General features: G+C 53.4%; 1 protein-coding gene and 1 long non-coding RNA gene across 13 annotated transcripts in view; one reads left to right on the plus strand and one right to left on the minus strand.

Moving 5' to 3' along the window:
- HDAC4 (histone deacetylase 4) overlaps positions 1-23,316 on the minus strand; it is a 352,613-nt gene extending 329,297 nt beyond the window's left edge. For 4 of the 12 annotated variants that reach the window (XM_063695348.1, XM_055380656.2, XM_055380653.2 and 1 more), the window contains exon 1: positions 22,522-22,793. The gene's annotated coding sequence lies outside the window, so the exon portion shown is untranslated. Of the gene's footprint in view, positions 1-22,206; positions 22,848-23,228 lie in introns of those variants that run through there. The other 8 variants (XM_055380652.2, XM_019022575.4, XM_063695349.1 and 5 more) reach the window with 6 other exon arrangements.
- Positions 23,230-24,189, plus strand: LOC109025993 (uncharacterized). The gene is made up of 2 exons (XR_002004977.3): positions 23,230-23,363; positions 23,903-24,189. It is a non-coding gene; the product is annotated as an uncharacterized lncRNA (long non-coding RNA).
- Positions 24,190-26,550: the final 2,361 nt, after the last annotated feature.

Raw genomic sequence — 26,550 nt, forward strand, 5'->3', positions numbered from 1 at the left:
CCTACACTGAACGTGCACCACCCAGATGGCATCATCACAAGGACCATCGTACTGTTGAGGGCTATATCCAGAGGTCCCTGTCCTCACCTCCCACTCTCCTCTGCAGGCCTCCATGGGCTCCCCTCGCTCTCAGGAGCCGGAGGTGGCCTGAAACGGCCCCAGGAACCAAGAACCCCAGGAACCAGGAACCCCAGGAACCAATGACCCCGGGAACCAATGACCCCAGGAACCAATGAACCCGGGAACCAATAACCCCAGGAACCAATGACCCCGGCAACCAATGACCCCGGCATGTCCTGGGCTCTTCCCTTGTTCACTTGAGGGATCCATGGATCTCCTACTCTCCTTCCTGCCTTGGCAGAGTCGGACAATTTGGCCTGAGGCAAAACAGTCTTTCAAACAAAGAGGACACAACCAGGCCTCCTCGAAGACTGCCGAGCTCTGTCTAGTTCCCCAGGAAGCAGCCCTCTTTCCCCTCATTTCCAAGGAAAAGTGTCCCATGCTGGGCCCGCTCACTCACTGGCACACAGCAGAATCTTCAGTGTCAGCCGCAGGGGCGGGATGGGAAGGTAAAGAGGAAGTGCCCTAGGGAAGGAGACACAAAGGGAAGAAACGCTCCTCCTCGGGCTAAGTGATTCAGAAGTGACAGGGAGCCCAGGGGCAAGTCACTCCAGGAAGGCAGGAGCTGGGGGTGGAGGCCGCCAAGAAAAGCTGTTCCTCAGAAGACGGAGGGAGAGTCCAGCCAGGGGGAGTGGGTGCTGGGGGTGGAGAGGAAGGAAGCCAGGTGACCAACCCAGGAAGGTGGGCCCCTGCAAGTGCTCGCTCCCGCGCAGGTGGGCGAGCCCCGGGGAGACGCGCCAGGCCGGTGCCAGGAGAAAACAGAGCGTGTGATGATGCTGGGCACACTGGCAGTCACTGACAGACACCAAGACTCACCCCGTCCACCCGTTGTGGAGCCACTGCCCTCTTCTGCCTGTCACCCTCCAGTCCCTCAAGCACAGCCCCAGCCCAGCCCCGTCAAGGTCTGCTCCTTCTTACCCAAGGAGGTCCAAGCTCCCAGGAGGGGTCTGGCAGGTCCCCTCGGCCTGAGCTGGCCCAGTGCCCACCTTGCTCTCAGGGCACCGGCTCCTGGCAGGGCCTCCCTAGCACTCCCCACAGCCCCCACCTTGGTGGCCCAGTCATCTTACCCTATCTTCAGAGCCAGGCCGGGCACCATCCCCCTGACAGCCCCGAGGAGCCCCAGGGTGGGGTAAGCGCCCTTTATCCAAGCCCCCCATTGGCTGCCAGGGCCCCTTGCTCATCCTCTCCACTGGGAAGGCCGGAGAGCAGCCCCTGCCTCACCACGGGGTCACACTCACCACAGGGTCACAAGAAACAAAGGACAGAAGAACACCAAGCCAGGCTCAGCACCTGCACCCAGACACCGACAGTGGGATAGGGAGACAGTGGAATGCTCCGGACCTGGCTGCGGGGTGACTCGGGGAGAAGCGGATGCAGACTGCAGGCTCCATCTGGCCCGTGGTGGAGCGTGGCCAGCCTGCCATCCAGCCGGGGGCGCCAAGACTCCACTGGGCTGGGAGGGCGTGCACGAAAAAGGGGATGGGACCTGGGGTTGGGGACGCGGCGTGGGCCCATGGGTGCCAGAGCCAAGAGGGCCCTCATGAGGCTCGATTCATTCAGAGAAAGAAAACAGCACAGTCAGTTCTGGAGATCTGGACCAGAGAAAGAAGAAGAAATACCACTGCGGAATGCGCGAGCTCTGCAATGGCCCGCGTCTTTGGGTAAATAAAGGATGTGCATATGCACACACACGTCCATGCACACATTTAACTTATTATATAATTAATGTATTTAATGTACATTTACATTAAATTATACATGTTATAAATACACATTTACTATGTATTCTATATTGATAATATAGACATTTTATATATGTGTATCTATAGTTATTATATGTATAAACATTTGTTTTTTCCCGTCTTTCTCTCTACAGTTAGCAAACATTTGAGTTCACCACGGGGCTGACAGTAACCTTGTGTTTTAGAAGAACCACCTGCTTTTAAAAACTCTAATTGAATAGCTATTTAATGGGTGTATGTTAATAGCTTCAGTTTTGCAAGATGAAAAAATTCTAGAAATCGGGTGCACAACCGTGTGAATATAATTAACACTGCTGAACTGTACACCAACAAATGGTTACGATGGCTAATTCTGTTAGGTGTTTCTTACCACAATTGAAAATTTTTTTTATATTTAAAAGCCGGAAACACACACACAATCAAATAAATTGCCCAAACTGCTTGTTCACATGGATTCTTTCCCGCTTTGTCCTCAACTTCAGAGGCATTGCTGCCTACCGATCTCCACTCGGCCTTCACGTCCCATCTCAGAAAACGAGGGACGCCCGGTTTAAACGTTCCCGTACACAGCGCACACTTCCTGTGGATCGAGGTCACCCCTCAGCAGCGCCTCCCGGATGCGAGGAGCAAACACGGGTTCACGTCCTGATAGCTGAGAAAATGACTGGCAGTGACTGAAACAACAGCATCCCACACACAACACACACATCAGGATGTTTAAAGTATATTTATGGTGACTGAGCTGTCACCTGAACACGTGACGTACACGCGATGCTCTGAGGAAGGAAACCGTCTAGGAACCAAGAGTCACGGAGCTGCCTCCCGCGACCGCCTTCCTCAATCACTACAATGAAAACACGCAGTGAGCTGAGCTGCAGTGAAGACAAATGACTCTCAGTGCTTCGTTTTAGCATATTCTAAAAATGCAATTTACAATTCAGCAATATCCTTTCTTTTTATGTAGTCACTACAACACAAACATGCCTCTTTGTTATCTCGAACTACATCTGCATGCAAAACACGCTCTGGCTGGGAAAATGTAAGTTCTGGGGAATCGAAACCCATTTTTCAAATCTGAAAGAGATGGAGAAATGAAAAGAAACGAAAAGGAGAGGAGAAAGGTACATTTTATTCACATGCAAAAAAATGTAAATGAAAGCTGGTTTCATTTCCTCACCCCCAAGCTGGTAAATGATGTATGTAACTTGTCCCAAGAGTTTTCAAAATTACTATTTAAGTTCTATGACTGTACAGTGGAACAAAATCCATACTGGGCAAATGCAGTGCCATTTACTTCTAATGCTAAATAAATGCTCATGTTCTGGACTTAATGACAAGAGAGCTTCTCACCCTAGGTACCAATGACATTTGGGAAGGACAATTCATTGTCCCATGTGCTGTAGAATGTTCAGTGGCAACCCTGGCTTCAAACTACTACAGGCCAGTACCACGCCCCCAGATGTGACAACCAAAACTGTCTCCAGACACTGCCAAATGTCCCCTGGGGCAGGAGGGTGCAAAACCTCCTAGGCGAGAGATCCCCTAAAATAGACTCAAGCCAGAGTGACTGAAGTCACCGCCCCCCAGTTCCACGTCACACACACACACACACACACACACACACTCCATCAGCTGAGACTGCTCACTGGGCTTTGGAAGCCAGGGCAACACAGTCCCAGTTGCTCAGGCCCCCAAAGCCAACAGTGATACAGATCACATACGGCTCCCTACGGCCAAGGGCTCTGCTTCCCCCGAGGGCTGGGATCTCCATATTCCTCAGCACAATCAGCCACAGCACAGACTCACACCAGCAGGAGCTGCCTTCCCAAGTTAGTCAGGACCTGCACCCACGTAACAGATTAAAATTAGGCACTCTAATTATTAAACTGTCGCTGCATAAGCTGGGAATACCATTTTTTAAATGAATAGAATTAATGGATTCTTTATTTGCGTGCATTGGTGATACTCAGCCTGTCTTTTATTATCAAAGCAATCATAAAACGTCGCTTCTGCCACATATGCAAATTAAATCATTAGTATTTTTCCCAATTACAGTAACTGCTTATTTGTATTGCTGATCTATTCTACCAATTTAGTTCCTCTAATATTAATGATACTGGAAATGCTTTAATAAAACTCTCAGGCAATACAAGATACACATTTTCTACTTTGTGCCTTTCTGATCATGTAATGGGTAGGACCACCCAGAGTGACCCAGATGGGCCACGTCTCAGAGACTGAACTCCGGAGCCACAGTGCTCTGCCCTCTACATGGGCCCCCAAACAGGGCTTCCCAGACTCCTCCCCACAAAGGGGAGAAACAGCCCAGGGGTCCTGTGGGTGGGGCCAGGCCAGGAAAAGCCAGCCCACCGTGATGGGAGCTTTCTTTAATAGCTTACACTTTCTTTTTCTTTTTTTTTTTTTTAGACGCAGTTTGGTTCTTGTTGCCCAGGCTGGAGTGCAATGTTGCAGTCTCGGCTCACTGCAACCTCAGCCATCCAGGTTCAAGCAATTCTCCTGCCTCAGACTCCTGAGTAGCTGGAGTTACAGGCATGAGCCACCACGACTGGCTAACTTTTTTGTATTTTTTTTAGTAGAGATGGGGTTTCACCATGTTGACCAGGCTGGTCATGAACTCCTGACCTCAGGTGATCCACCCACCTCGGCCTCCCAAAGTACTGGGATTACAGGCGTGAGCAACAGCTTACACTTTCTAACAACTCAAGTGAAGTGTTCATTTCACTGTGTAACTGCCCACGTTACAGGCATGGTTGGCTTAATACCCAGTGTTCTCCATCACGGTCTCACAGTCCAGTTCACGGATCTCACCCCGCTCACCCAAAGGCTCCCATTGTCCAGGAAGATGCGCTTGTTTCCCATGGCCACCCCTGACCCTGGCTCCAGCCCACAGGGGGAATCCTCCACCATGATGCCCCTCACAAGCAGGAGGCCCTGGCACTGCTCTGAGCCCTGCGCCTTCCTGTAAAGTGCATAACCACTGAGCAGACCCTTGCTTGGAGGCTGGACAAACGTCAGTGTCTGTGAGTTCAGAATCTGAAAGAAGGATAAAGCTGCCTCTCGGGAGATGGAGCAGGGCTTGGAAACAGATCTGATGACATGTGGGCAGGCAGGGGCAGGGGTGGCAGAGGTCGGCTTCTTAAGCACTCAGCCGGAACAGGTGCCTCCTCACCTGGCTCCTCTGAGTGCCACAGAGAAACCCACGGCAAGCGCAGTCTGGGCCACAATGAAGCAACAAGGAAGCAGTTAGTTTTGCAAACCCAATACGCTCAAAGGGCGCCCGATCAATCCATTACCATTTATTCCCTCTCTGTCCCTGGTGGGAGAAAGCACGGCAACAACACCGCCTCAGCAGCTCTCACTCGAGTGCGTGGGGTGGGGGGCAGGGTAGAGCAGTGCCTCGGGCCAGCTGATGGCCCCTCCCTCAATGATGGCCAGGGCAGGAATGGACAACAGAGACCGGAAAGTGAGAAAAATGATACAAAGTGGAAACAGGATGCAGACAGGATGAAGCTCATCCACACAGTCCCACAGAGTCCCCCAGACAGCGTCAGCCCCGCCAACAAGGCCAGACAAGGACAGACGTGAGAGCCACTGGAGGGCAGGGCGGCTGGAAGAGCTGCCATCGCTGGCACCTGGACACCGTGCGAGAGGCCTACTGACGTGAGTAACGAGGCACAGTCCACTCTCGCCTCTAATGGGAAGCCACGAACAGCCCGGACACAGACAGAGAGAAGCAGCTCATGGGCAACCCTCCATCGTGCTCTGCAAAGGCAGAAAACCCAGGGGGACCTGGCTGCACACCACGTCGATGGGAAAGACGCCCAGGCTAATATTAGGGGATGCCCAGATCCCAGGTCCTCTGTATCAGGTGTTCGTAATCTGGGATACCTGCGTGGGCTGAAAAGATCCATGATCTCCCTAAAGCCACGTTCGAAATGACATATTTTAGTACCTCTCTCTATCACATGGAAATGTTTAATGAAAAAGAAAACTGAGGCTAGGCATGGTGGCTTACACCTGTAATCCCAGAACTTTAGGTGGCCTAGGTGGGAGGATCCCTTGAGACCAGGAGCTCAAGACCAGCCTGGACAACATAGTGAGACCCCTGTCTCTACAAAAAAAAAAAAAAAAAAAAAGCCAGATGTGGTGGTGCATGCCCGTAGTCCCAGCTACTCAGGAGGCTGAGGCAGGCAGATGGAGAGAGCCCAAGAGGTCAAGGCGGCAGTGAGCCATGATTGTCCCACTGCACTCCGGCCTGCGCAACAGAGCAAGGCTCTATCTCAGAAAAAGGCAAAGGAAACGGAAGAAAAGAAAGAGAAGGGAAAACTGCCCTGCATCTGAAGGAATGGGTCCTAGGCGGCAACGATGAGTCTGGTTTGTTTCAGTGGACATGGCCCCAGCACCATATACCCCACGGCTCTGTCCCCTGCTTGTGACCACTAAAATGCCGATTTGTATTCAAACACATACAAAGATGACACTTTAACAATACAACAGCTTAAATAAAACTTCCAAATACATCAGCCCTCGGACCAAGCACCAGGAAGATGAGACACAGGCAGGACCTGAGGAGGGGCTCAGGGCTCCTCTCTGCACCTCCCCGGGCCCAGAAACTGGTGGGGAGGTGCACACCCAAGGGCTCCAGCGAGGCAGGATGCAGGAGAACAAAACTGTGGACATTTTGTGCACAGGGACAGGGACAAGGCTTCCATGGAAGAGCCCTTCCCATCCCTTCCCTTCCATCTTGGCTCTCTCTCCTGAGAAGGGCACCTTGCTTCCTGGCCGCCTCCACAGGACTGGCACAATCGGAGGCCCATAGCCCCTGACTGCTTTGCATGGAGGCCCTCTCCCCAGCATCCCCAGCACCTCAGCTGAAAGGTCTCCTCCAAGCCTCAGGAAGAAGCCTTGCCCTCAGCTTCCCTTAGCCAGAGGCGACACTCTTGGAGCTCAGTACATGGGGGCACACAGCGGGCCGGCTGCTCTCAGCAGGAGGAAGCACTGGCTGGCAGTGTCAGGAGGTTCCGGGGGCCTCCGGGCCACCTCCAAGGACTGAAGAAAAGGAGGCTCCTGGCCCACGACTCTGCCCAGCTCAGCAGTGGGGAAGCTCTGCCTCCACCCGGCTCCCTGTGGGTGGCCAGAGCGGGAAGGCAGAGCTAGAGCACGGAAATGAGTGGCCACAGGGGCCCCTGTTCCCTCTGAAGTCTCAGCCTCAAGCCCCCTGCCTGCCTGTGCCAGGAGCCCTTGCAGCTTCACGTGCACAGCACAGCCTACCAGCGGGCAAAGCCGGCCTGTGATAAGGAACACGCACACACCTGTCCCTGATTCTACAGACGCCACCCCAGGAGCCCCAGAAGGACCATGTGATACAACAGGACACAGGGAGCCTGACTGCAGCCTCGTCCATTACTCACTACAACTCACAAAGGGGACAGGAGGCCAGGGAAGCCACGGTGAGTGCCGAGGAAGCCACGGAGGCTGTGATGACCCTTCCTGCCGGTACAGAATCAAAAAGAGGCCACTGGGCCCCGGAAAGCGGTCCAAGACAGTCTCCTACAGCTCTGCTCTGGGAGCCCCAAACAAGCCCCAGAGGCAAGGTAAACAGAGGCCCAGGGACAGGAAAGCTCAGGTGTGCCCTAAACAAGGGCTAAACAATGTGGCCAGACCCAAGGATGAGGGAAAAGGAATCTGGGTCGGGGAGGCTGGGCCAAACCCTGGAAGACCCGGCAGGCATGGCAGAGGGGCCTGCGTTTTACTCTAGACAATGATGAGCCGCAGGATGCCAGGACCAGGGCAGAGAAGGAAGGCTGAGAGTCGGAGCACAGGGAAGAGAGGCTGGGGCCTGTGTCTCGGAGGTTCAGAGCGACTATCAGGTCCCAGTCCTGACTGTGCTGCTGGGGCTGGGGCGGCCGCACAGGGGTAGTCAAGGTCACAGACACTGAGACTCAAATGCTCAAATGGAATTAGAGGCATCCTCAGTTTCTGTACGAAAATGGGTGGCACTGGAGGGACGAGGAAAGACCAAAGAGAGATGGGTCACACCAGAGGCAGATGACAGTGTGTCCCAACCACTGGAGGAACCACATGACAGAGGTTCAAAACCACCTTCCCAAGAGGAGCGTCAGCTGAGGATGCAGGTCCTGGGGGCATCCCTGGGTGGCCGGCCAGGGGAGGGTGCGAGGCCTCTGGAGCCCACGGATGTTGGGGGGTAAGGCGTCCATGCAGAGGCATGCTTGGAGCACCACGGTGTGTTCCAGACAAGCCGCCAGACCACGTCTGGGCCTGAAATTTAACAATGTAATGCACCGTAAGGAAATCCCATGAGCACCGGCTTTAGGTGTAAGAGCCTGACTTTCATAAACAACGTAGTCACGACCTAGAGGAGCAAGAGCCACATCCCAGACACAATACCAAGAACTTCTGCTTGTAACAAGGCTGGCCCTTGTCCAGAGACAGCCCAGTTCTAACAGTGAAAACACAGTGGTCTCCCTGGAGAGAAGAGAAGCTGGGTGAGAACTGTGCATGAGGGAGGATTTCGCCACCCTCGCCACCATCAGATGTACCCATTTTAGAGAAACTCCACCCTTCCTCATTAGGTGGCAGCGATCAGAGGTGAGTGGCTGTTCTGGGTTCACCAGGAATCACGCCAGACGAGCCAGACTGCACACAACTCCAGTGCGTGAGCACGTGTGTGCAGATGTCTGTCCGTGCGTCTGTCTGTATGAGGGTGTGTGCGTGTCCGGGGAGCACGAGTGTGTGGGTGGGAATGCTTGCTGTGTGCGGCACGTGCACACGCACGTACATGTGTGTTGAGGAGGAAGAACGCTCACTAGGGCTGCAGTCCTAGAGCTTCAGTGGGAGCTAAAGACAGAGAAGAGGGGACTGCTCCCAAGTGGCCTGGATGGGGTCACCCACTGAAGCAGCCGCGGGCCCACAAGCACCAGAATGGCTGCAGCAGGGGCTGGAGAATGGCCAGAAGATCCCCCGGTGCACCCAGGCCAGGAGGCCACTTCCAGCCTCAGTCCCGCCGCTGCGTGCCTGGCCAGGACCACAGGGCCGGCCGCCACCAACGCAATGCCCAGGAGAGCCTCCCACCCCTTACTTTGCAAAACCCCCCACCTTCACCTGGAAGAAACCTCCTCTTAGAGGTGTGCAGGTTTGAGGTTCTCTGCCTCTCCCTCCAGCCTAGAGACAGGACGAGGCACAGCACTCTGTGACCAGAGAAAGCTCCAGCCTGTCTTCAGGCAGCATCTGTGCCAGCCTTCTGCCCCAGCTGACAGGGACAATACGCTTTATACCCAAAACAATTCAGCCAGGGCAGGGATACTGCAATTCTGATCGTGTGGAGAAGAAAACCGAGGCTTAGAGCGGTTGGGTCAATAGCACCAGAGCAGCTGGAACGTGGCTCCACCAAGATGCACCTGGGCCCTGAAAAGCCTAAAAAGCCGAGCTCCTCCTCACTCTACTTTCCAACAAGAGTGCGCCCCTGGAGGAGCCGCGCCTCCTGCCTGGGGCACATGGTTTCACCGCGCATTGCAATGGGCACTAAGGAGAGTGGAAGGCGTGGGCTCAGGAGCAGCGGCCAGCTCAGATCCACACCCCCACCCCACCGCTCTCGCTTGGGGCCGCAGTGGCCACAGGTATCAGACGGGAAGAAGGGTGTCCACGCCACAGGTGTGCAGGGACTAACAGACCACATGTCATAACATGGGGCCCAGCACACAGAAGACACCCACTGCAGAAACATAGCAGGACACGGCTGGGCAGGTCCTCCCTGAAGCCGAGGGAGGCAGCGAGTTCATTCACCTCATGGCACCTGCGGTTGGGGAAAGGCTGGGCCATTGACCTCCTGTGTTACTTATCCTGACAACAATTCTTCAAGGAGGAAACCCTGAAGTCCGCTTTGCAGATGGGTGGACCCGGATGAGGGAGGTGGCAAACTGACCACTGTGGCCCTCTGCTTGCTGGAGGGCCGCAAGCCTGGACTTTGAAGCTCATCCGCCTAATCCCAAAGCACATTCCTTCTAACACACCACTTGCCCGCAGGGAGGCAGATGCGGTCAGTGCGGCTTCCACGACTATCTGGGCCCGGGCCACGTTTGCATCGGCCTTCTCAGGCACCTGCCCACCTCTGCACGGGACAGATGAGCCAACATGGCTCAACCCTTCTCCGGAGTATCCTCAGATGACCAGCAGAGCCTTGGTCCTCTGGGTGACCTGGGTGCCTGGCCCCAGAGGGCAGCTGGACCGCACGGCTGCAAGGACCACCCTCTGGGCCCCCCTTTGGCAGCCGTGGCCCTGATCCTTCCTCCACCATCCTGTGGGTTGGAGGCCCCACCCCGCCCCTTGGGGTCACTGGGCTGCAGCCGCAGGGACTCTGCCACACAGGCTCCTCCCTTCCTGGCCCCCACTCCCCACTCTAAGGGCCCCAGGCTTCTCTGCATCCAGCCAGTCATCAGTGGAGGGAGTGTGTGGAGATATCTCCCTGCTGAGCTGCCATTTCTTCTATCCACCTTTCCCACTGGCCATTTTGGCGCACTTGGGCTCTGACTTCCAGGGCCCCGGGTTTTCCCAGGAAGCAGCAGAGACACAGGGAGGCCACTGTGTGTTAGTCTCCACTGCCAGAGAACCCTGCCGAGGGCTTCTCCCGCAGGCCCTGGGAGCCCGCATTCTGCCTCTGGGATTGAGAGGTGAAGCCAGCTGGACTTCTGGGTCGGGTGGGGACTCGGAGAACTTTTCTGTCTAGCTAGAGGACTGTAAATGCACCAATCAACAATCTGTAAAAATGCACCAATCAGCACTCTGTGTCTAGCTAAAGGATTGTAAATGCACCAATCAGCACTCTGTAAAATGGACCAATCAGTAGGACGCGGGTGGGGACAAATAACGGAATAATAGCTCGCCACCCCAGCCAGCCGCGGCAACCCATTTGGGTCCCCTTCCATGCTGTGGAAGCTTTGTTCTTTCGACCTCCACAATAAATCTTGCTGCTGCTCACTCTTTGGGTCTGCACTACCTTTAAGAGTTGTAACACTTGCTGCGAAGGTCCGCAGCTTCATTCTTGAAGTCAGCGAGACCACGAACCTGCTGGACAGAAGAAACCCCGGACACATCTGAAGGAACAAACTCCGGACACACCATCTTTAAGAGCTGTAACACTCACCGCAAAGGTCTGCAGCTTCATTCTTGAAGTCAGCGAGACCAAGAACCCACTGGAAGGAACCAACTCCGGACACAGGATGGGGCCCACTCTGCCCTCCTAGAGGCCTGCTAAGGGATTCTGAGGCGAGGTCCGCAGAGCGTTCAGTGTGGCACCCATGCACACTGAGCCCACACTAAGACTATTCTGGAACTGCTGCTGGGATTCATGAGGCACGAGGAGCTAAATTCACTGAGGACGCTACTGGCGGCTTTCCTCCTCAGCATCTGTCCCCTTCCCCCTTCCTTCCTGACATCAGTGAATTCCATACCAGGGAGGCCAGTTCCCCAGCCGGCTTCTGGAAGAGGCATGTCCAGCACCCAGGCTGAGCCACTCGGTGCACTCTGCACCCCGGTCACAGTGACTGGTTCAGAGTTCAATACGTGGCTGGAGCCAGACCGAAGAAGAGTGAATCCGAGACTTGCTAAGACAAAGATGCTGTCCTTCCTGACGGGTGTGAACCAGCCAGTGTATATAACCCTGGGAGCAGCGGGCAGGGCCTGTGTATCCCATGAAGCAAACTCTCCCCAGGTAGGGCAAAGAAACAAGCCCCAGATGACACTGTGGAGGAGCTGGATCAAACAGTGCCTGAATACTTCCTCCTCCAGCACTTTCTAGGAAAACAAGCCAAACAGTTCCCTGAGGCCACAGTACCTGTACCTGCCATAGCGAGATCCTATCTGATGGGGAGCTACCAGAAATACCTCCCTGCTCAATACCTCCCTCAAAGCCAGCCAGGTACAGTACCTCACGCCTGTAATCCCAGCACTTTGGTAGGCCGAGGTGGGCAGACTGTTTGAGCCCAGGAGTTTGAGACCAGCCATGGGCAACATGGCGAAACCTCATCTCTACAAAATATACAAAAAATTAGCCAGCCATGGTGGCATGCGTCTTTGGTTCCAGCTAATCAGGCGGCTGAGGCGAGAGACTTGCTTAAGCTGGGAGATCAAGGTTGCAGTGAGTGGTGATTGTACTGTAGTAAGTGGTGATTGTACTGTAGTGAGTGGTGATTGTACCAGTACACTCCAGCCTGGGCAACAAAGCAGGACTCTGTCTCAAAAGATATATATATATATATATATATATATATATATATATATATATATATAGGAAGCCACCCCCAAAAATCCCCTTAGAGTGCCTTTCCCACCCTCCACCTGTGGAGGAGCTGTGCCCACAGGGGCACCACGCGGCCGCAGCCCCAGCCCTGACCTCTCCCATCTCCCTGTCCTTCACTGCCCTCCACGGCGGCACTACCCCTCACTTTGCTACCAGGAGCCGCCACATGCCTGGAGCCCCGAGCCTGGACCTGAGCACCCAGCCACGCAGCCTCCCTTGAGACACTGCAGCCACACCCGGTAGCCCTCTGACCAAGGCAGTGGGCAAAATGCACACAGTCCTTCAGGGTCCCTGCTCATGCAAATCAGAAGCAGTGAAGACGGGACAGAAAGAACCAAGGGGAGGGAAAGCGGGGCAGCCTGGATTTACGCACAGCCACAGTCTCAGGGAAGCTCCCTCTCCCAGCACACTGGGAAGCATGACGGACGGCAAAGCCGTGGCACAGTGTCCATCAGACCGCTCGGGTCATCCTCAGGGCCAGGGGCCTCGGCTCGGCCTTGATACGAATCACACTGTGGCCAAGGCGCAATCTGGACATGCCATAGCAGCTGAGCCACCATCACGAGCCGGGCTCTGCATACCGGGTAGGGACGCTGGCCCTTCAGATCCCTAACAAGCGCAGCATGCCCTGGGGGCTGACAGTGTCCATGGGAAGCATCACGGTGCTTCTGAGCTTTCAAGAGTCTAATCTCTGTAAACTATGACACAGTCCCTTCAAAGACAAAGGCAGACGAGAGCTTGTTCTCAAACGGTACTAAGGTCCTTCGGGGAGACGTCCACCACACCACGACCTGCTGCAGAGACACCCTGAGCAGGTGCAGTAGCCTCAGAAAGTCCTGCAGGTGCATCCAAGGCCTGGTCAGCAGCAGGCCCTGGGCAAGGGACATACCCTACTCCTCATTCCTCCCAAGACCTGCCAGCAGAGAGGGCTGTGTGTCCTCAGAGCCAGCAGGGGAGGAGGAAGAGGAAAGCTGAGTCTCTGCGGCAGAGATACTCACTCAGCAGATGACAAAGGACTCACTGAGGTGATGGGGTCATGACAGTGAAGCTGGAATCTCAACCGATGCGCACTCAACACCCCAGAGCCATGGAACACAGGACATCACTGCAAATCACTCTTGTCCACTGCAGGCACATTGGCAGTGTGACGAGCAGAAGTGAGCACATCCACCAATCAGACCCTTCACCCCACACCCACGAGAGCACCGAGGAACCAGGAGAAGGACACGTGAAACAAGAGAAGAGGCCCTCCGCAGCCCCCACGTGCCTCAGCTCTGGCCTCCGCTTAACCAGGAGAATTCTGAAAACAGAACTTTGTCAGAACACAGCCCGCGTGTGCTGAAGCTGGCACGCTGACACGGGAAGACACTCTTCTTCAGGGAGGGACCGCGGGAAGCATTGCACATGGTTGGTTGTGAACTCCGAAGCCCAAAAGGTCAACATCCCCACCAGCTTGGGAGGTGAGCTGGATGCTCCCACACCAGGCCCCATCCTGCCCGGGCCACCATGCCGGGCAGGGGTGGGATGGCCCAGCCCGGCTGCTACCCTCGGATGGCAGCGGGCATGCGCGTAATGGCTCTGCAGGTCAGCTGCTGCCCCAGCCGGCAACCGAGCTATGCTGGGCTGGGCTGCACACTCAGGGGCAAAGGAAAGCAAGCTGCTTCAGGGCAGGCACTCGAAAGGCGAAAAGACACAGGCACCCCAGTGACATCTCCTTTGATGCATCCTTCTGACCTGGAGAGCCAAGGGGCGGATTCCAACACAGAGCCCTTGAGCTGGCAAACAAGTGTTCTCCAAAGAATGGGGACTGTGACCACCTATGAGGATTTTTTCAGTGCAAAATCTGATGTAAATTTTATAGTGGAGGGGGTTTTAATATGCCAGAACCTCCCAGTGGTTTTCTTTATGGCTCCCTTTAAAGGTCCAAAAGGTCAGAGGGCCACCCACATCCTGCAAGCAAGGAGGCACACTTGGCATCACTAATTAAGACACGCCCCGCTTGTGTGGCCCCACGGGCCATCTTCCCCTCCTTGTCCACAGCCCCCAGAGGTGGAATGGGGGTCAGCCTCCTTAGAGCACTCTAACCCCTGAGCTTACGAGGCTCGGACTTGAGTCCTGGGGGTGGGTAAGTCCTCAATAGCCAGCTGGGATGAGCCCCAGGCCACAGGGAGGACTGAGGCTCAGGGGCCCTTGGCCACACTCTGCTGACTTGCTGGGGGCCCACTTTCTGCCACTCGACTTACATGGCACGGTGCCAGCCAGCAAGGCCCCTGCAGATGGGCCAGGCTGGGCTCAGCCTCAGACCCGGAATTCTGGTGTGTAAACCGGTGGCACTGGGGGTGCCAGCTCGGGTCTTCCAGCGGGTCCCCTCCAGCACGGTTTCTACACAGACTCCTGGCAGGCTTCAGTCCTGACAGCTACTCTACAGAATCCTGGACCTAGGCACAGAGGAAGCTCTCGCCGGCACTGCTGGAAGGAAGGAACCCCCTCCCTTCTGGATGCGGCCCGTCTCAGAGCCACAGGGCTGGGACCCCCAGCGTGTGAGCCACCTTCTTCGCCTTGCCCTTGTTTTGGAAGCTGCCCTTGCTTTTCACGCAGAGGTCCCCACAACAGCACCACCAAGCATGTGCCCCAGGGAGGGCCTAGCCGCACCATGGACCACCTGGAGGCCTCCTTGGGATGCATCTGAATGGGCCTGCCTCCACCAAGTTAGAACAAGAGAGATCAGGTCCATCACCCATTGGAGCCAGGCACCAACGCACAAAACAGAAAGAACATAAGCAAACTCTCCATTAAATGCAAGAAGACTACACATACATGAAAACGCAAAGAAGTCCTTTGTGCAGACCACACCTCCGCCCCACCCAGGCAGCCTGCCAGTTGGCCCGGCTCATCGCTGGCTCACGCACTCTGGCCTCAGAGACCTCAGTCACCAAGCCACCATCTGGCCACAATGCCCTTTTCACCCTACTGCAGCCCCGAAACTCTGGCTCTGGCTAAAAAGGACCACACCCCATTCCCACCCACCCAGCCTCCCCTTCCTCCTCCTCATCTGGGCCTGGCTCCTGCACCACGGCTCTCCCTACCAAGCAAGCCCTCCAGCCACAGCCCTGGTTCTCAGGATGGTGACCCGTGTGCACCTGCCTGTTTAGCTCCTTTTTCTCCTATGTCCCTACCAACACCAAAGCTTCTTGTGGGCAGAGGCCAGTTTTCCTGATCAAGCCTGGGGTCATGGGGCTGGCCACTGCGTCTGGCACAGAGAATGTGTTCAACTGAGTCTCATCTCATGTAAAACCTAGTACTTGGGCTGGGGTGTAAAATGAGTATTTGCAAAATAATAACTAATCAATTAGAAATATTTAGGGAACATGGCCCCCAAGGACCACCCCCCCTCCACCCCCAACCCCACCACCAGGGAGGCCAGTGGAGATACCACAGAAACTTCTCTTCCTCAGTTTAAAAAAGAACCGCTCCAGCAAATAGCAACACATAAACCAGATGACGGGCCATTCCCAAGGGAAAATGCAATTCCATCACCGCTTGAACAACACTCCCACTCGGAATGCTGGTTCAGACTTTCAGGTCCTAAGAACTGATTTATTGTTTCAAGCTCAAACATCAATCCAGCAAAAGCACTTGACTCACACAGACGGAGTACTTCATAAACAACAGTAAACTCACAAAGCCCAACACTCACATTTTTAAACAGAGCAGACTCCAAAATGTTTATGTACACAAACATATTAAGGTATCATATTAAAATTATAACGCTAAATAAGAAGAGATTAAATAATGTCATTAATTCTAATTTAAAACGAGCAGAGAAAAACTTCTTCATAAAAGCACCACTCGCCTCCTCACACGCTGGGGCCCTGGGCGAAGTGGCTGGAGAACAAGCCGCACACACCTGCCTTGGCCTTGGCACAACGGTTGCATTTGCCACTCGACAGCTGTGTTGAAGGCCCTTCTCCCTCCCATTCCTTTCTGCATCACAGAATTCCCTCCACTTGCATTTATGACATCTCCTTAGGAGCATGCAATCTCCAAAATCAGGACCAAGAAGTTCCCAGATGGGGGCAGGGGGTGTCAGGAAACAGGCAATTCCAGAGCACTGGCAAGAACCCCGCAGAGGGGCCAGGCCAGAGGTGGGGCCTCACCCCAGCTCTCCCACCCAAGGCCCACATTGTGCCATTCGCTGGGCTACTTACTCATCCATTCATTCATTCATTCATTCACTCATTCATTTTCTTTCATTCTTCGAGCACCTACACTGCCAAGCACAGGGTACAGAGCAGGCATGAGGCCCTCAGGGCCCCTCAATCCTACAGAGCCCCAGCTAGTAGAAAGGGTGGCATTAAACAACTGAGGTCACAATGAGCTCCTGAAATTGCACAATGGGATGCTGTTAGAAAGGAGGAAAAAAGCTGCTAGGCTAAGTTTAACAGGGGATCAAAGGATGAGAGGATGAGCATGAACTGAGGGGCTGGAGAAGAGGAAGGTAAAGGGAGGCCATTCCAAGGAAGGGGAACAGTGTGTGCAAAGGCCCCGAGGTCAAAGGGGTCTTAGAGAGAGCTAGAAAGTAAAGCAGGTGGCAGCTGAAACTCCACAAACACAGCAAGTGCTATCAGATGAGGCTGGTAAAACAGAGGCCAGGATCAGGCAGGCCTTCCAGGGCCCCGAGACCTTAGGATCCTAAGAATATAGGAAAGTCATGCCAGGGTTTCAAGCAAGGGAATGAGAGGTACAAACCTGCTTCTGGTGGAAACCTGGGAGACTGTTTGTAGGATGGGCTGTAGCAGAGCCCGCTCAGACCCCGAGGGTCAGTCCCCACCTTGAAGAGCTTACATGTGAGTTAGAAAAACAAATGCCCCTAAATTCTTCTATTGCGAAGCATATTTATCAACTTGCCAAGGACTTAAAGAGCACTTTTCTTTCCAATGAAGATATCTAAATGTTGTCAAATTACTACTGTAAAAAAGTAATACACGCTTACCAAAAGAATCTCTACAATATCACCATGTGTAAAAGAAAAGTGTACCCCATTTCCTCACCTCTGATGGTTACCTTAGAGACCCATGTACTTAAAACCAGGAGTGGCCCGGGGACTGCTCCAGACCCCGCCTTTCCCTCTTACACTGCACACTTCTGCCTGTCTACACATGGAGGATGCCACAGTGCAGAAATGCCAGCAGGTTTAACAAGTACTGCTTTCATAAATAATGCAGCCCCGACCTCCACACACGTCTGGTTATCTACACACTTATCTTCTTTCCTTAGAATAGATTTCAAAATGTAGAACTGTGGGGACAAGGGGAATGGCATTTAAGATTTTGACACTTAAGACTTTTCTAGAGAGCAAGTCGGTAATTACTATTTTATGTTTATACATTACATACATAAACTTTTTTGGGGGGGACAGCACAGGGTCTCGCTGTTCACTCAGGCTGAAGTGCAGTGGCACAATCACACCTCACTGCAACCTTGACTTTCCAGGCTCACGTGATTCTCCTGCCACAGCCTCCCAAGTAATGGGGACTACAGGCACACGACGCCATGCCTGATTTTTTTTTAATTTTTTGTAGAGATGAGGGTCTCACTATGTTGCCCAGGCTGGTCTTGAACTCCTGGGCTCAAGTGATCCTCTCACCTTGGCCTCCCAAAATTCTGGGATTACAGGCATAAGGTACCTCGCCCAGCCCTATTATATTTTATATAATAACACATATTGGTCTCTCCAGAGAGCAAATGATAATAAATAACAGCCAACATTTATATCATGCTTACTACATGCCAGGCCCTATTCAAGGAAATTTCCATACATTAACTTATTTAAACTTTGCAAAAACCTTACAAAATAGAAATTATTATTATGACCAGCAACAGGTATCATCAAACTCGCCAATATGATAGGCATAAAGGGAATCTCCTTCACACTGAATTGATTAGTAATGCTAACTTTCATCACTGGCCACAATGATTCAATGTTCATACGCTCTGCTCATCTTGCAATGGTGATCTCATGCTCTCCTTATTGGTCTGTAAAAGCTCTTTATATATTGACTATTAAGCTTACACAGGCATAATGTGTTATGTATTTTCTCTCTTGTTGTCTCTTAGCCCGGCTGACGGAGTCTTTTGCCAAAGAGATTTTTAAAAAAACTCTTATCCTATTAAATCTGTCAAGATTTTCTTTAAGGTTTCTGGGTTGGTATTGAAAGAGTAGATTAACTTGGTCCTCAAATGCTTCCTTCCAATAAAATCTTCCAAGGTAATCAACAGACCGAACAACAAACACTAAAAGCTGCTCCGGCTGAAGTGGACTTGGAGCATTAGCTCCCTTCCGTCACCCCCACCTGCCTCCAGGCGTCCTGGGGACTTTGCAGGAGAAGAACATGATGTCTTCTAGTTCTGCAGCCCCACACGTGACATAAGACAGCATGAGAAAGCCAGAAGTACTGCCCAGACCTATGAAACGCGCCTGTAACAGCTCCAAGAACAGTCAACACAGCACTAGAAAGTCTAACGACACTGAACTAGAAAGGTATTCCAAATCATCCTCTTCTCTAAGAGGCTGTGTTCGCCCAAGCACCTCGACAAGCTGAACTTCAGCTTCAAGGTCACCACCAGCCCAGAAGCAGAGGCACGGAGAGGAACTGGCCTTTGGGACTGGAGATGCAGGGGGTGGCAGATGGTCCATTTCATTCTACCCCCAGTTCCTCCAGAGGTAGAGCCCACCTGCAGGGCTGTGCTGACACCTACATGGTGAGTGCATGAAACAGCACGAGCCCCAAGCAGGTGCTCATCTGGCGTCAGCTACAGGAGCATGTGACAGCTGCTCGTGGCATCATCTCCTTGCTCCAGGATACATCCTCATCCCCCGACAGTGATACAGGAAGTCACGGTGGGGGCAATCTATGTAGGACCCCGACCTTCCTTCCAGAAGTGAGTAGGAGGTGTGTCAGCAAGGCCACAGCAAGGGGACATGTAGGACCCCGACCTTCCTTCCAGGAAGTGAGTAGGAGGTGTGTCAGCAAGGCCGCAGCAAGGGGACATGTAGGACCCTGATCTTCCTTCCAGGAAGTGAGTACGAGGTGTGTCAGCAAGGCCACAGCAAGGGGACATGTAGGACGCTGACCCCTTCTAGGAAGTGAGTAGGAGTTGTGTCAGCAAGGCCGCAGCAAGGGGACATGTAGGACCCTGACCCTCCTTCTAGAAAGTGAGTAGGAGGTGTGTCAGTGAGGCCGCAGCAAGGGGACATGGCCATTTAATGCTGCAGGCAGCACGGCCCTCATGCCACCCCAAAACAGGTCCCACTCTTCCCACGCACAGAAGCCCAAGAAGAAAACTGACCGTATGAAGAGAACTTACTGACCTTAGTGACACTTGTTCCCACAGAAACGCTTATGAGCGAGTTAAGGTCTGTTCAAAGGTAGCATCACTTTTGACATGGCACCCCTCATCTGACCTGAACCAGAAGGTGCAGTACCCGCCTCTAACGTCAAGGCCAAAAACCCAGAGCCCACCACACGGCAGGGCATATGCTGACCACCTGAAATCAAAACAAACACTCCCTCCAAATCCATCCTTTCCAACTCCTTACACCAGGACAGACTGGGGGCTGCAAACAACAGGGCAGGGGCTCAGTCCCGGTTCCACAGCCCCAAGCTTAGGTGGAGACTGGGCCCCTTCGCCCTTCATTTCCCCCATCCCCAGCTACAGTCATCAATTCTGAGCCTCGGAGGAAAGCCCGGCCACAGCCTGTCGCCCCACTGCCTCTCAGCAACGGCAGTTCTCTCGGCCTCTGCGGCTCCTTCGCGCCCTACATCAGGTATTAATATATTACTCATGGCAGCTTCTGAGCTATGAAAGCCCAGCCGTTTTCAATAGAGAATGGTATGGATGAATTCTACAGGAGTGATGAAATGTTTCTTCTGCTCCGGCAATTAAGACAGCATAAAGTCGCCTTTCCTTTGGTGCCACCCCCAACATCAAAGGATTGGAATTCAAAGCCATTCATGCTGCATTGAAACCTCACAATGAAGCTGGAGAATGGAAGTCGATTACTGGGCATAAATATGCAGTAGTTAAAAGGAAAGAGTTATAACAAAATTAAACTGCAGCAACCCCACAATGTGTGGAAACTTCCAGCACTAGAGTCCTCCTGGTAAACATCCATAGGGCATTCTTCTCAACGAGGTCTCTGGCCACAGAGTCCAGATGGGCTGCCTGAGCCACACGTGGCCAGCGTGCCAGGTTGTCCTGTCCATCTTGCTACAGCAACAGCCCCCAAGGCCTCCGAGAATATGGCATTTGGGGATTTTTATTTTGCATGGCTAGGAAGCTGCTGAACGCAGAACATTCTCTCTGGTGCAGGGCTCCGAGGCCACATCTGTCCTTCGTCCCTAGGCCTTCCAGGCCTATGTGCAGTTCAGTCATCTTCCCTCCGCCCCGCCCCTTAGCCCAGGGCTCCCCCGGGGGCATGCCTGCTGCCAGCTCCCCTTGCAGGAGAAAGAACCCTAAAGAGGGCAGCGTTACATCTGCCTGCTGAGTACGGCCGGCTTCTTTTCTAATTGATTACTGCTCTCTTTAGGATGGGATTTGATCTCTAAAATAAAAGCCCAGAACACAGAAAGCTATAGAAGTCTTACAATGTGTCGGGGTGTGTGTTTTTAAGGCATGAAAATACTTCCCTCCCACACAAATGTGAGTTCTTCTGGGGAAAGATGCCACAGATCCCAGAGAGTAGAATATCTGGGAAAGCCCGATCAGTCTTAAAAATAGGTAATTGAACACAGATTTTAGAATTCACAGGAGCTACCTGAAAAAAAATTAAATTTCACATATTTTTGATATCCAAAACTCCATTCTGATGAAACTTCTAACTGGGTGGCATTTTGCATTTCCAATTATAATAGAGTAATTGTGTTGCCATAGTTACTGCAAAATTCTGCAATAACTTTTGTTGCTTTGTAACTGCTGTAGTGTATATTTGTGTACAAGCAGCTGAGTTCTCTTAATTCGATCTCCCTCCCTTCCACCCTCCCTCTCCCCAGCCACCACCACCACCTTTCCTGGCTAGGTCCTGAAACCACCACACCAGCTTTCTTTGGACAGTCCCGAAAATAATGCACAGAATTATCAGAAGCAATTAAAACTCCAGGCAACCACGATCATATTACAAAAGAAAAAGTGAAACCAGGTCAAGGTGCAAACCTGCCAGTATCCCCCCAGTCCTGCTGGGCTGGCGCTGGGCCAGGACTGTTTACAGGCTTACTCCCAGGCCTTAACTGCTTCGGTGATTTGTGGGAATAAACAGAAAAACCTGAACAGAGAAAAACGGGGCGGCAAAGTGACTGCACAGGCCCTTTCCTCCCTCACGGAGAGCAAGCAGAACTGCTCTCAGCAAGCAATTAGGTAGGTCTCTACAGTCATGCAATTAGGATTTAGTTAAGAAAGTCATTAGTTTTAAAATAACTTAAGTTTAATTTCTGCAACGCTTTATTTGAAAATTGTGTCACAGCAGGTCAATTTACAACATGCAATAAAGAAAACACTCATATCAGCTGCCTCAAGTTATTACAAATTTTTGATGTGCATTAAATGAGTACACTGGGTTCCACCCCCGGCCTTTCCAACTGATACGCACGGTCTCCTGCTATAACAGTGTCAAATAATTCAACGCTCAATGTAAATACGAGATAATTTGCTTATGATTCCGTGGTGTGTTTTCGCAACGCCGGGAAACGCGGATCCCACCCCCGAGCGGGACCGGGCCCCGTCTCGGCCTGCTGGGGCCCTGCGGGCTGAGCCCAGCGGGTCCCGAGCAGCCCCCCGCCCTCCCGCGACCCCCCGGGCGCTCGCAGCGGCGACGACAAGCGCGGGGCCGCGGACCCCGGCAGGGACGTTTTTCTGCAAACTCACAGCATTTGACAAAGTTACATAAACGGCGCCCGGCCGGCCCCGGCGCCCGCCCGCCCCCGCCCTCACTCCCGGCGGCCCGGAGCCCACCTGCTAGGGGGGCGCGGGCCCCGCACCGGGAGACGGCGCCGCTGCCTGCCGTGCCCACCCCCGCGCCCCCGCCCCGGCGGGCGAAGCCGCCTCGCGGCGCGGGTGGAAAGGTCCAGAAGGGGCCGGCCGGCCCTGGGGACCGGCGGGTCCCACGGCGCGCGGCCAGCGCTGGCCCCCGCCTCCCACGGCCGCGCGCGGGGCGGGTGTGGACCGGCGGCGTCCACCTGCCGCGGGCTGCAAGGCCTGCAGGCTGCGCGGGGCGCGGGGCGGGCGGCGGACAATGGCCCGCGGGCGCCGGGCCGGGGCTGCGCTTACCGCGGCGGGCGGCGGCGGCCGGCTCTAGCCCTGCTCCGGCGCTCCGCGCCGCATCTCCTCAGCCTGCGCCGCCACCCGCCGGCGCGCGGGCTCGGGCTCGGGCGGCGACAGCCGGGACGCGGCCACGGCGCCGCCGGGGGCCCAGGCTGGGAGGCTGCTCGGGCGGCGGCGGCGGCGGCGGCGCGGGCGGGTGCGCGGGCTCGGGCTCGGGCGGCGGCGGGGACGGTGCTCCGCGGCGGCGGCCCCACAACCTCCCCTCCTCATTCACAAAAAATTGACCCACGTTGAACCATGATGCTTCTCCCCCCTCCAGCGTCGAGCCGGGCGGCGATAGGCCACCCCGCACGCCCGTCAGCCGGCCCGGCCCCGCCCAGCCAGCCAGCGGCTCGCCAACCATTGGCTGCGGCAGCCTTGCGTCACCTCCCCTTGCGGGCCCCGCCCTCCCGCCTGGTTTCTAATGAAGAGCTCGTCAATTACGGCTCGGCCCCGCCTCCCGCCCGCCCGCCCCGGGCGCCTGGCCGGCCTTCCATTGGCCCGCTGAAACCTGCGCACAGCCCGTCTGCTCCCACCCCTCGCTCAGCGGCTGCCCAACCGCGGGGCCGGATGCCCTATGAGCGGCAGAGAGGCTCCACCCCTGCCCGCCTCCCCGCACGCGTCCTGGACCTCATTGGCTGCTGGAGCTGCCAATTCTAGAGGGTGGGGCGTACCAAAAGACGCTCCAGGCGCCAGCCGCTGGGTGCTTCGCGGTTGAGGAGGCGCAGGGACCGGGGGCCAGTAGTGACCGTGAACACGGGCCCCGGCCGTGTCCAGTCGCACTTGGTACCCCGCATGGCTGCCTAGCGGTCAGCACCGCGTGTCTGCGAGCCTAATTCGCGCTTAGAGGGCACACAATGGGGGTGTAGGCTAAGGCGGGGAGCCGGCTAGGCCTTGCCGCGGCGTCCATCTTGGATACTGGCAGTGGGTCACGTGGTGCTGCGTGCGCACAGAGGCGCAGGGCGGCCCGGTCACTGAGTGCGCAGGCGCTGTGGGCCTCGCCCTGCCCCGCGGCGGGAACGCGGCCGTGGGGGTGTGGGGTGTAGGTCCGCCAGGCCTGCAACGGCTGCCGAGGGTCGTGGGATGCGCTCGCCGCGTCCGTGCTCAGGCGGAGGGAGCCCGGCCCGCCGCCAGGGTCTCGAGTCCGGGTCCAGGCAGGCGTGGAGGTGGCGGGAACGGCGCACCGCCCGGGTGGGCGTTGTTTTAAGGCCGCAGGGCTTGGGAGGCTTGTGTTGAGTTAAAGGTCGGCCCGTAGATCCCCGGAAGCGCCTTTGGTTGCCAGCAGGTGTCGGCGAGGGTCTTCAGTGGCCACCCTCCTGGTGGTGATGTTTCCGTTTCTTTCCAACAGGAGTGTGACAACTTTTCAACTTGAGTGCACACACTGTCCCCGGAATCCCGCGTTCCAGGGAGAAAGCGCCTTTGACAGCGCGCGCCGGTTCGTGGGGCCCGACGTCGTGGGCCCGTGGTTGCGGACCTGGCGGAGATGCGCGTTCGCTTCGATTGTAGGCCATTCCTTTTAGGAGCTGAGAAAGGATCCGTTTTTACAGCATTCTCGACCTGTGATTCTTGGTGGGGGAAACTAGTTATGTGGATAAAAATACAGTTAGCAAAATAAAAATGCCAATTTTACATTTCCTTAAATATCTCATTAATAATTAGAAAACTTTGGTCATTGCAAGAAATGCTTAGGCTGAACTTTGAAGGAAAGGAATGGTGAATTAGAGAACTTTAAAACAAGATACAGCTGAAGAAAAGGAGAGCAATTACGGGGTTTTGGAGACTTGGCTGCTGATGGAAACGGTGCACTATCTAATTTTCATGTAGAATGAAACAGGGTCTGTAGCTAGCTAACATCTAGATAAGATTCAATATCATTTGACAGGATTCTCAAAAACATACAATCACGAGAAAGTATTAAAACCTGCCTGTAAGTCTACCAAAGTTAGTTTTTCACGTACAAAGAGAAGTGCCTGCGCAAAAAGTCACGTGAAACGAGCTCTGGGATCTAATGCTTGCGGAGGTAATTTTTAAAAAGTAGATTTCCATTAGAAGGAATGGGTAGCCCCATTGCTGCGTGCCATTTAGACCTCACAGGAGTCCTGAGAGGCACTCCAACAGAGTGAGGCACCGCGCAGACGGTGGGTGGATGGTGCAAGAACCTCACTCGCCATGTCTGGAAAAGAGAAACTTGGCCTGGGTGGCTGTGTCTGCCATTATGTGTCAGAGGGGGCTGTCTGAAGGAGACCGGTGCACAGCCAGTGCAGAGCAATTCAGTACGATAGTGTGCAGTGAAAGCAAACACGCTATCCTGTGAGCTGTGTATAAGGAGAAAGGTGGGGTGACAACCCCAATGCCTGGGAGCATTCGCTTGGGACTTCACATACAGGCATTTGACAGAGTCAAATGAATCACACTCAAAGGAATCTCCGTGTTCTCACAGTTGAAAGAAACCAGCCTCAAAGACTCAAATTTTAAAATCTAGGGTTGGTGGATCCAATAAATTGGTAGAACTCCTAGACTGGCTACGATCGGCAAGCTGGCCAATTATGAAATATACAAATAACAGTAACTTTCAGATAACTAACAACGTTCAATCGGTAATTAAATAATTGTTGCGTATTCGGTATGTGGTGAGCTTTGTGCTAGGCACTTTATATGTGTTACAAAATATGAAACATTCTCAATTAGCAAAAACATTTTAAGTACCTAAGTGTAACACTAAGTTCCAACAGAACTTCCTGGGAATTGTGAAAATCATTAAATAGTTCATCTGGAAGAATAAAGATTTGAGAGCAGTCAAAAAGAAGAGTAATGAGGGAGAAACTGTGCTCCCAGAAAATAAAAACATGTTATCTGGGCTCCGAAATGAAAACAACGTGATATTGGCCCAGATCAATGCAAAATAATAGAAAGTAAAGGAATGGCCCCAAGCAAATGTACTGACTCCAGTCTGATACCCAGCCGATATGTGTATGATCAGTGTGCTCCAGCTGTTCTTAATGGGCAGCCTTGCAGGCTGGTCAGTGCCTGTGCCTTACCAACTATTGACTAGTTTTAATACCACCCCTGTAGGGATTTAAAATATAATGAAAGTGACTTTTCAAATCAGTGAGAAAGCAATATGGTAGGGTACCTGCTAATCATTTGAAGAGAAGAGATTAAAGTTGAAATCTTTACTCATCAAATGGAGTAAAGACTTAAGTTTTAAAAAAAAGTACTAAGGAAAAACTCTGGACATCTCTATAGGGTTGTGGAATATAAAGAATATTGTCAACAGTCATAAAGGGAAATAATTGAGAATTTAGCTATGTTGTAATTAAAATTTAGTGTGCAATCAGTGGGAAAATGGATAAATCCCAACTGCAAAATACAAGGGAATATTACTCAGCAATAAAAAAGAATGAACTGTTATAGACGGTTGAACATCAAGAACATCATAAAAGATGTCAGATACAAAAGGGTTTACACCGTATGACTGATAATATGAAATTCAGCCAAATATGGGGTAGAGATCAGAACAGTTCTCTCCAGATTGGGGGCCTACAGAGGGTGGACTGGGAAGGACACGAGAACCTTCCTGGGCAATGGAGATAATACACTTTCTGTCTGGGGTGTAGATCGCATAGGGGTACGTACCGATCAAAACTCGTTGAATTTAAGAGCTGTGCCTTTCTCAGGAAGATTTTAATTCAGAAGAAAAAAAAATTTTTGAAGGCAGTGGCTGCCCCAGTTTGGAGGGGAAGGGGGGACTTCTGGTGCTTCAGAACACAATAAAATTAAGACAAGTGAGTGGGGAAAGCGTTTACATGGGATTCGTAGAAGCTGATCTTCATAGGCAGGAGGGTTTTCAGAGCGGAGCAGCCCATACATAAAGCAGGCAGGGACAAGGAGAGGCAAAGACAAAAGAAGAAACGCCCATAAACATGACAGGATGTTCTCTAATAAGAGACGTGCAATGCTTTGTTTGATAAAAGCAAATGTGTGGAAATAAACACT

Source organism: Gorilla gorilla, chromosome 11, assembly GCF_029281585.2.
Source record: "Gorilla gorilla gorilla isolate KB3781 chromosome 11, NHGRI_mGorGor1-v2.1_pri, whole genome shotgun sequence".
Classification (NCBI taxonomy): Eukaryota; Metazoa; Chordata; class Mammalia; order Primates; family Hominidae; genus Gorilla; species Gorilla gorilla.